Raw genomic sequence first — 8,623 nt, 5'->3', positions numbered from 1 at the left:
TTTTTGGACTGGGCTGCTCTTTTTTATGTAAACTTGTCTTTTTATCAATCACAACGTCTCTTGGAAAGTTGTATACGTCATCATTTTGTTCACACTTGCTTTATACATTATATCAGTTTCCTGACCTGTAACCTGGTCTGGTTATATCATTTTTATTCTCTCCATGACGATGGATACGTTCAATTCCATATTATGGAACATTCCTGGCAATGCATTAATATCTCTATGGAGACAAAAATGATAGAATCTTTGTTACCCTAACAGCCCTGTAATGGGCCATAGAAATCCTATTGTTGGCTGGCTGCAGCTCCTCATCACTGATGAGTACCTGATTAGCATCTGAATGACCAGGGCTAATGCCGCCTATGGCTTCAGAATGCTGTTGTATATCATGGGGAAATTGAACCTTAAACTCACATTTTCTGTTTAAAGAGGGATTCTCTTTTCTAACAAAACTATCCTCCTTAACTCCTCTTTCAATCCATCTCTTCTTCAGCAACATACAGAGTGCCCTCATAAACATCTATAGCTGGCCTTTTTGCCTCCTCTTTCCGTATCTCCTGGGTATCTTGGCCAACATGGTTAAATATTCATTTAATATAAGATGCGGTACAATTAGTGAAAGAACATACTGCTGACCTGTCTTTCCTGCTCTTTCTCCCTGCAGTATACAGAGGATATATGCTGGTGAGAGTGCGCTTGTGTTAAGGGCATTAAAGTGTGAAAGTGTTTCTAAATTGCTCTTAAATTGCTCTGGGGAGAGTTGGGTGGTTATGTACCCTGCAGGCTCTGCCCAAGTATCTGCTCAGTCAGGCTGTCCACGCAATATGAGCTGCACATGTAACGTTCACTTTGGTGGTCAGCGCGAATGCTCTGTGGAGAGAGTCTGTATGAAATCGCACGAGTGCAAATGAAAAGGATCGTTGTTGTTTTGTTGATGCTTGTGTTTCAGATGCTGGTTTAGACTTAAATTAAATGAAACTTTACTCTGTCCAGGCCTGTCACAATTACTATATCGACTTTAAATAGCTGCTGGAACAAGATTTTTTGGGGCTCAATGCCGTATTTTCAATTTTTTTCATAGTTTTGGCCGGGGTGCGACTTATACTTAGATACTTATACTCCGGAGCGACTTATATGCAATATTATTTGTTATTTTCACACTTGCAACCGCATTTCATACTACAGTGCAACTTAAATATGTTTTTTTCTTCTCTATTATGCATTTTTTGGCTCTGGTGCGACTTATAGTCCGGAAAATACAGTAATTTATCATGTGTATTGTCATGTCTTTGTTGTTATATTATTGATGTTATATTATTGTTTGTACTATACTATATTATATTAATGGTAACAGTTAATTGCACTTCAAAATGTGTTGTTGTTGTGACAAACTGAACTACATCCAAATAGTCCTGGAAGGAGTTTTTTTTATCTGTCGGTTGCTTTACTTTTCCTGATTTGGTCCTGGTTAAACAATTACATCTTTTTAGAGCTGGTTTGTTGCACACTATTGCACACATAAGCAAAGCACAGTGTTGTGGTTAGATTCCCAGCTTTGACAATTTGCTTGTTATGTTTCCCCACACTTCCATCCCGTCCAATAAAGTCCCTCCCATAAAACAGGTTACGCTCATGTGCTAGAATTGGATGATGTCATAATTTCAGAGGGCAGGGCTTTTATATATTGGCTGTTTTTGATCCACAAATGTAGAACCTGATTTTTTATTTTATTTTTTCATATGGGAGTGGCTCCACAAACTTGTCATATTAATCTCCTGTCTTAAAGTTCTTTCATCCGACAACAGCCACGCCTTATAATAATAGCAGCTAGTGTAAAAAAAGAAAAAAACACAAAACACTCTGAACAAATTGAATCAAAATCACCAAAAAACAGAAAAGCTGAAACCCATGATTAGAAGAAAAAGGACTTGGTTTGTAGTTGCCGGTGTTTTTACAGTTTTTTTCTGATTTAGTCTTAGTTTAGCTCCGTCTGAGACCTTGATTTGTCCTGGGAAATCCTTGTGCCTGTTTGTTTGTCTCCTAATCGTTTTAAGTCATGTATTCCTGAGTATACTGTAGATTACTGCAAACATAAAAATACACTCCGATCCAGAATCCTGTGACCTCTACAGTGCTTATTCCTACCTGGTTTTAAATCCCAGCAGATTTTACCATCATTCCATTTGAATGCCAAGTCTATAAAGATGTCAAGAAAGCTGTAAAAGTGAATTAGATAGAAAGAATTGCGTAAATGACTGAACAAGATTATAAAGAACATAAAAAGGAAAAAGACTAAAAATAACCTTTAAACTAAATCAAATCAAATGACTCCATAATGAGATCAAAAAGAAATGAATCCTCTGTCCTCATCCTGTTATTCAAATATATTATCTTAAAAGCATTAGGACATAGTGCAGAATATAGCTTTCTGGTATAAAATGTAATATGTAAAACGTATGCAAAGGAGCCTCGCAGGCAGAGCTGGATCTAGAGGTCGTGCTGGTCATTCTGTGTGATCATTGCCCTGCCCCAGCCCTGTCCTTCTGCGCCTCATGACTTCATTTTCCCGTCTGTGCCTCATCTAAATGAAAGAGGAGAGCCTGATTTCCTCCCCTCTCCTCTCACCCGCTCCCCTCCCCTCTGCTCCCTTACTCTTTTTTATCTCCTTTCCTTGGCAGTCAGGTCTAATCCTGTTAGTCGTGGTAGATAGAGTGTGTTTGACTCCGTTCCAGTGAGACGTTCCCCTGGGAGACCCTATAGATCCAGTCACACACACGTATCACGTATGGCCACGCAGCACTACTGAGAAACATGCATTTACACAAATAACCATATGCATACATGATGCATGCGCGTCTACTATTGTGGAGCTCCGAGTCAAAACAAGTTCAAAATGAGGATTTGATGAACCAGGGGAAGAGATGGTGTATTTCATTTGAAATACATTACATGCTGCATTATCCAATGTGGATCCTGCCTTTAACAGCGTAGACCCATAAAGCTCGGTTGGCGGCTGTGAAGCGAGAAAAAATGTTACATATAAAGTATATCGACGCAGTGTTTACTAATGTGGTGTGGCCACATCTTCTCAGTGCTGTTCTTACTGGAAATACTTTCATTAGCAGCAAACTTTTCAGAAAGTGTCAAAAATATTTAGAATCCAATAGAACTACCTTCCTCTTTACTAACTCTTGTCCTGCAAACAAGTGTTTAACCATGAGGTGCTGCAAACTGTCTTTAACAATATTGCATTTGACTTTAAAACCATGTATCTCTGAGGCCAAACTCAAATAATGGAAACAATTGATGGATACCCCTGGAGTGTACTGCTGTAGCAAAGAAGGCAATAAATAAGAAATAGATGACAAAGATGGAGCCGGCTTTCAAGGACTGAAGTGAAATAACCTTGGATATTTCAAAAATGGAAACACGCATAGTACTTTTACTTTGACCTGAAACATGACCAAATGTATCAGACACTGGGACAGATTGGACACATACATGGGCGGGCATAGGCCTGACTGACATTTTATATTCTATTTCCCTTTGATTTTGTCTTTTCACTGGCGCTCTTCGTGTGTCGGAGCTGCAGTACCATGGAGTGACCACTAAACTCTCCTCAGGACATGTTAAAGATCCATGTTAAAAATGTACTCGCTTCACTAAACTCTATTGTAATTAATCAATATTAAAATTAAATACAAAATTCCTTCAAGCCTAATAGTGATAGTGATAGCAAAACCATTGTTTAATTCAATAACTCTAATGTCATTTTCTCTCCCCCACACTAAAGCAGTTACACCTAATTATTATGTAGTAAGTGAATTATAATGTCATTTTTTATTGGTAATAGATTTACATTACACCTCTCCTTCAACTTGCAACATCAAACTCAACAAACTGATCACTAACATACATTTCTACAACATTATTTGACCCGCTCTTAATTCATGTCCATACAATCCAATATATTTCTTTAGATTTCTTTAGATATTCTTTGAATCCTTCGTCACATAAACGAGTCAAACTCCTTTCACTCGCTCCACATAACTCGCAATATGACCATTAACTGCATTCCTGTTTCATCTTTTACTTTACTCCTCTCTTTCCCCACTTGGCCCAGATTGTGCGCGGCCCGGCCCCCCTGCTGAAAAGACGTCTACGTCCGGAGAGCTCATGGGGCCCCTTTGTGAATAGGGGGCCGTGTCTGGGGGCCCCTCTTGCTTTAATTAAAGAGCAGATGCACTATCCCAGTCCGCCTGTCTGTCATCCCCCGGTATATGTGCTCCTCTGTGACCCCAGCGCCCTCGCCATGTGCCAGCTTTAACCCACATTGTTGCCGGGGTTTCTGTGCGTCCATGTGATTTGGCGAGAGAGACGAGGAGAGAAAGAGTGAGAGAATGAGAGAGCGAGAGCGTCCAGGCAGTAAATAAATATAGCAAAGCGGTGGAGAGATCATTTGCAGCAATTACCTCTTATTGCATCAGGCAACAGATGGATTCGACTAAAGACTAAGAAAGGGCTAATGAATTGAAGTGTGTTTGTGCCTCTAAAACTCACAAAATACACTTTTACTTGGAAGACTTTTTTTGAGGAAAACGGCAAGTTAATGTTAAAGAATTGTTCTTCCAATAAACTGCGTTACTCTTGTCAGATGTTTGGGACTATACGTGGCTATGAAAATAGTGTTTGTTGTAAAGCCACAGACCAGAAGCCCTGCTCGGCTGTCGGAAGGGCATCTGACACATTACCATAGGGTTAGATCATAAATATAATGTCATATTCCAAAACAATTTCCCTGGTGTAACATTTGAAACCAAAATGTTGCTATAGGTTCATATCAAGCAGTCTAATCTTCAGCACAGAAGTTTGAGATTGCCTCTCCTAAAGAAGAGCAGTCTTGATGCCGCAGTACTGAGTCATTACCGGCCCATCTCTAATCTGCCATTTTTGGGCAAAGTCCTTGAAAAGGTTGTTTACCAACAGCTCACAGATTTCCTCTTAATAAACAACTCATTTGATGTTTTTCAGTCAGGTTTTAGACCTCATCACAGCACTGAGACTGCTCTTGTCAAGGTGACAAATGACATCCGCCTGAACACTGACACGGGCAAAGCCTCAGTCTTAATTCTGTTAGATCTGAGTGTTGCTTTTGACACTGTCGATCATGGGATCCTCTTACAGAGACTAGAGGACTGGGTGGGCATCACTGGCACTGCCCTAAACTGGTTAAGGTCCTATCTGGAAGACAAGAAGTACTTTGTTGAAATTGGTAGCTGTGTCTCAGACCACATGACCCTGACCTGTGGAGTGCCCCAAGGGTCAGTCCTGGGTCCTCTTCTGTTCAACCTCTACATGCTGCCGTTAGGTCAGTTGATACGCAGTGAAAATGTGTCCTATCACAATTATGCAGACGACACTCAGATCTATGTTTCACTATCGGCAGGTGAATATGGACCAGTAGATTCACTCTGTCACTGCATCCAACAGATCAGTTTGTGGATGCAAAACAACTTTCTCCAGCTGAACTCAGACAAGACTGAAATAATCGTTTTTGGCCCACAGAAACAAAGAGAAAGTGTTAGCGGTCACCTCCAGAGTCTCGCTCTAAAACCTACAAACCAAATTAGAAATCTGGGGGTAATAATGGACTCAGACTTGAACTTTAATAGCCACGTCAAATCAATAACATCAGCAGCTTTTTACCATCTAAAAAACATTGCCAAAATCAAAAATATACTGTCAAAACCAGATTTAGAGAGACTTATCCATGCGTTTGTCTCCAGTAGATTAGACTACTGTAACGGCCTGCTCACTGGCCTCTCCAAACGAGCTGTAAAACAGCTGCAGTACATCCAGAACGCTGCTGCTCGGGTCCTGACTAGAACCAGGAAGTATGATCACATTAGTCCTGTTCTCAGGTCTCTGCACTGGCTCCTGTGGCTCAGAGAATAGACTTTAAAGCAGCTCTGCTTGTGTACAAGTCTCTCCATGGCCTAGCACCAAAGTACATCTTGGATATGTTAGTGCCATATGAACCATCTCGGACTCTGAGGACCTCAGGGACCGGCCTCCTGCTGGTGCCCAGAGTCAGGACAAAACATGGGGAATCTGCGTTTCAGTTTTATGCAGCTAAAATCTGGAACATTCTTCCTGAAGATGTGAGACAGGCTTCTACTCTGACAATGTTCAAATCTAAGCTAAAAACAGTTTTGTTTAGCTGCGCATATGACTGAAAGGATTTTTTTCTTTGCACTCTTCTCTTTTGTTTGTGATTTTATTAGTTTAGAAAATCAGTTGGATTGATAATTTTTAATTTAGTTAATTTTATTGTATTTCTGTTTCTGTAATTTCTTTGTGATTTGAATGCATTTTTTCTGCTGTGAAGCACTTTGAATTGCCTTGTGTATGAAATGTGCTCTACAAATAAACTTGCCTTGCCTTGCCTTGCCTCTGGCCGAATGTCTTTCCTGAATCTCTTCGCCCCCATTTTACTCTGAACAATTCTGTCAAATAAAGTGTTTTTTTTCTTAAAGTCTAAAATGTAGATAACCTTTGTCTGACCAGCCAAAACCACTTTCCCTGGACAACTCGTCTGGTGGATTCCTGGTCATTATTAATACATTTGTGACCGTTTACATGTATGAAAAAAAATTGATTTCTTTCTGATTATTCACACATTTGGTGGAGTTGATAATTATGCCCAAAGAATATGAATTGAATTAATTACAAATGTAATTAATGTCACATTAATTAAAGACAAAAATGAAAGAGAAAATATAAAAACTTAAAATAGTGATTCTGAAATTTGTTGTATTTAGTCTTACAAATAGAGCTCTAAAAATCCATTGATTAACTGAGGCGTGTCACCATGTGTTTTTGATGGTCAAACACACACTAAAATCCAAATGTAATTATTGGGTTGGTTGATTACTCTAGTTATCAGATTCTTTCTGGTCATTTGGACAATGTACCCCCTGTTAACCTGAGATGAGAGAAGTTTGCAAGCGTCACTGAAACACATTTGAGAGGCGGCGGTGGAGGGAACGGTGACCAGACTCTTCACAGAGGATTTCAGTCTGAATTTACCATTCAACACTGACCCTGACTCAACTCTGTTAATTAGTCCATCACAAACGTTACACTCGCCCCGAGAGCTGGATGCCCTACAGCTAAAAGATATTTTCTATTTTTCCTGATGCTATTCAAAAAGCTAACATGACCTTCTTTCTGTCTTAACAACACAATTTCCTGATTTTGTGTGCTCTCTAGATGCCACAGTTTGAACTCCGTAATCAGAAGAGCGCTTCACTGTGTTGCATGAACAGAAGCGTTGCCTTTTTCCTCTTACAAAAGCTTTTAAAAGAGACGGCAAAATATCTCGGAGAAAAGTTTGAGCTCTGAGCGTGCACATTAAGTCAAGGTTTCCCTGGCTTCCTATTTATCTATGTCTTCACTTTATTCTCCATCTCTTTCCATGCACATAATGGGCAGCCTCCTGGTTTTGTGTGTAGTCACTAACAGCAGCTGAAGAAGGTGAATGCATGTTATTGTGCTGTGTGTCCCTGTGTAATACTGAGCATTCTGAAGGAGGATTCATATTTCTATTCAATCTTTATCAAAGTGTTGATCTGCCTCATAAGAACTCTGTCACTTCTTTATTGTTAGAATCCATCTCAACCATTCTGTTTGTGATTAATAAATCAATACATTTAAGTAATTCATTAAATTGTATTTCATACACAGTGAATTGAGATTGTAATGTAGAACGGAAGCACCGGAGTAAAATATTGCATAAAGCAAGTCATATTTGAGATCTGAAGATGATTAATTATATCATTGTGAAAGGTGTTCAGCATTTGGAAGTTAACTATTCTCAAATAATTTTACTATAGTAGAAAAAGCTTCAGTTGTAGTCATCTGGACTCAGTTTGAAAAAATAGACGTTTCGACTCTCATCCAAGAGTCATTGTCAATAACAGAATTTAGGTCGAGAACTCCGATATTAATACTGTTCTGTGGTAAGACCCGCCCATTGGCGCTCTGAGGTCCTGAACTTGTATTTCTTCTGTGCTGATAAAGCCTCTTGTGTAGAGGCTGTTTCGTCTCACCTATGTAACGTTCTTTACAACTTTCTTCACTGCATTGGATCGAATAAACTACATTGCTCTGTTTTTGAGTCGGCAACTTGTCCTTAGGGTGAACCAGTTTTTGTCTTAAAGTGTTTCCTGGTTTAAAATAAACAGGGACTTCGTGTTGTCTAAAAATTCTCTGCAGTTTTCGGAAAAACTGCAGAGAATTATCCCTTATGTGTCTGGCCTGTCGGAAAAACTGCAGAGAATTTTTAGACAACACGAAGTCCCTGTTTATTTTAAACCAGGAAACACTTTAAGACAAAAACTGGTTCACCCTAAGGACAAGTTGCCGACTCAAAAACAGAGCAATGTAGTTTATTCGATCCAATGCAGTGAAGAAAGTTGTAAAGAACGTTACATAGGTGAGACGAAACAGCCTCTGCACAAGAGGCTTTATCAGCACAGAAGAAATACTAGTTCAGGACCACAGTGCGCCGTGCATCTCCATCTTGAAGCCTCTAATCACTCGTTTGAAGACGGTGAGG

Source organism: Eucyclogobius newberryi, unplaced genomic scaffold (genome assembly GCF_026437365.1).
Source record: "Eucyclogobius newberryi isolate DKJ021-1_F unplaced genomic scaffold, fEucNew1.0.hap1 SCAF_3, whole genome shotgun sequence".
NCBI lineage: Eukaryota > Metazoa > Chordata > Actinopteri > Gobiiformes > Gobiidae > Eucyclogobius > Eucyclogobius newberryi.
This window is presented reverse-complemented; position numbering follows the sequence as displayed.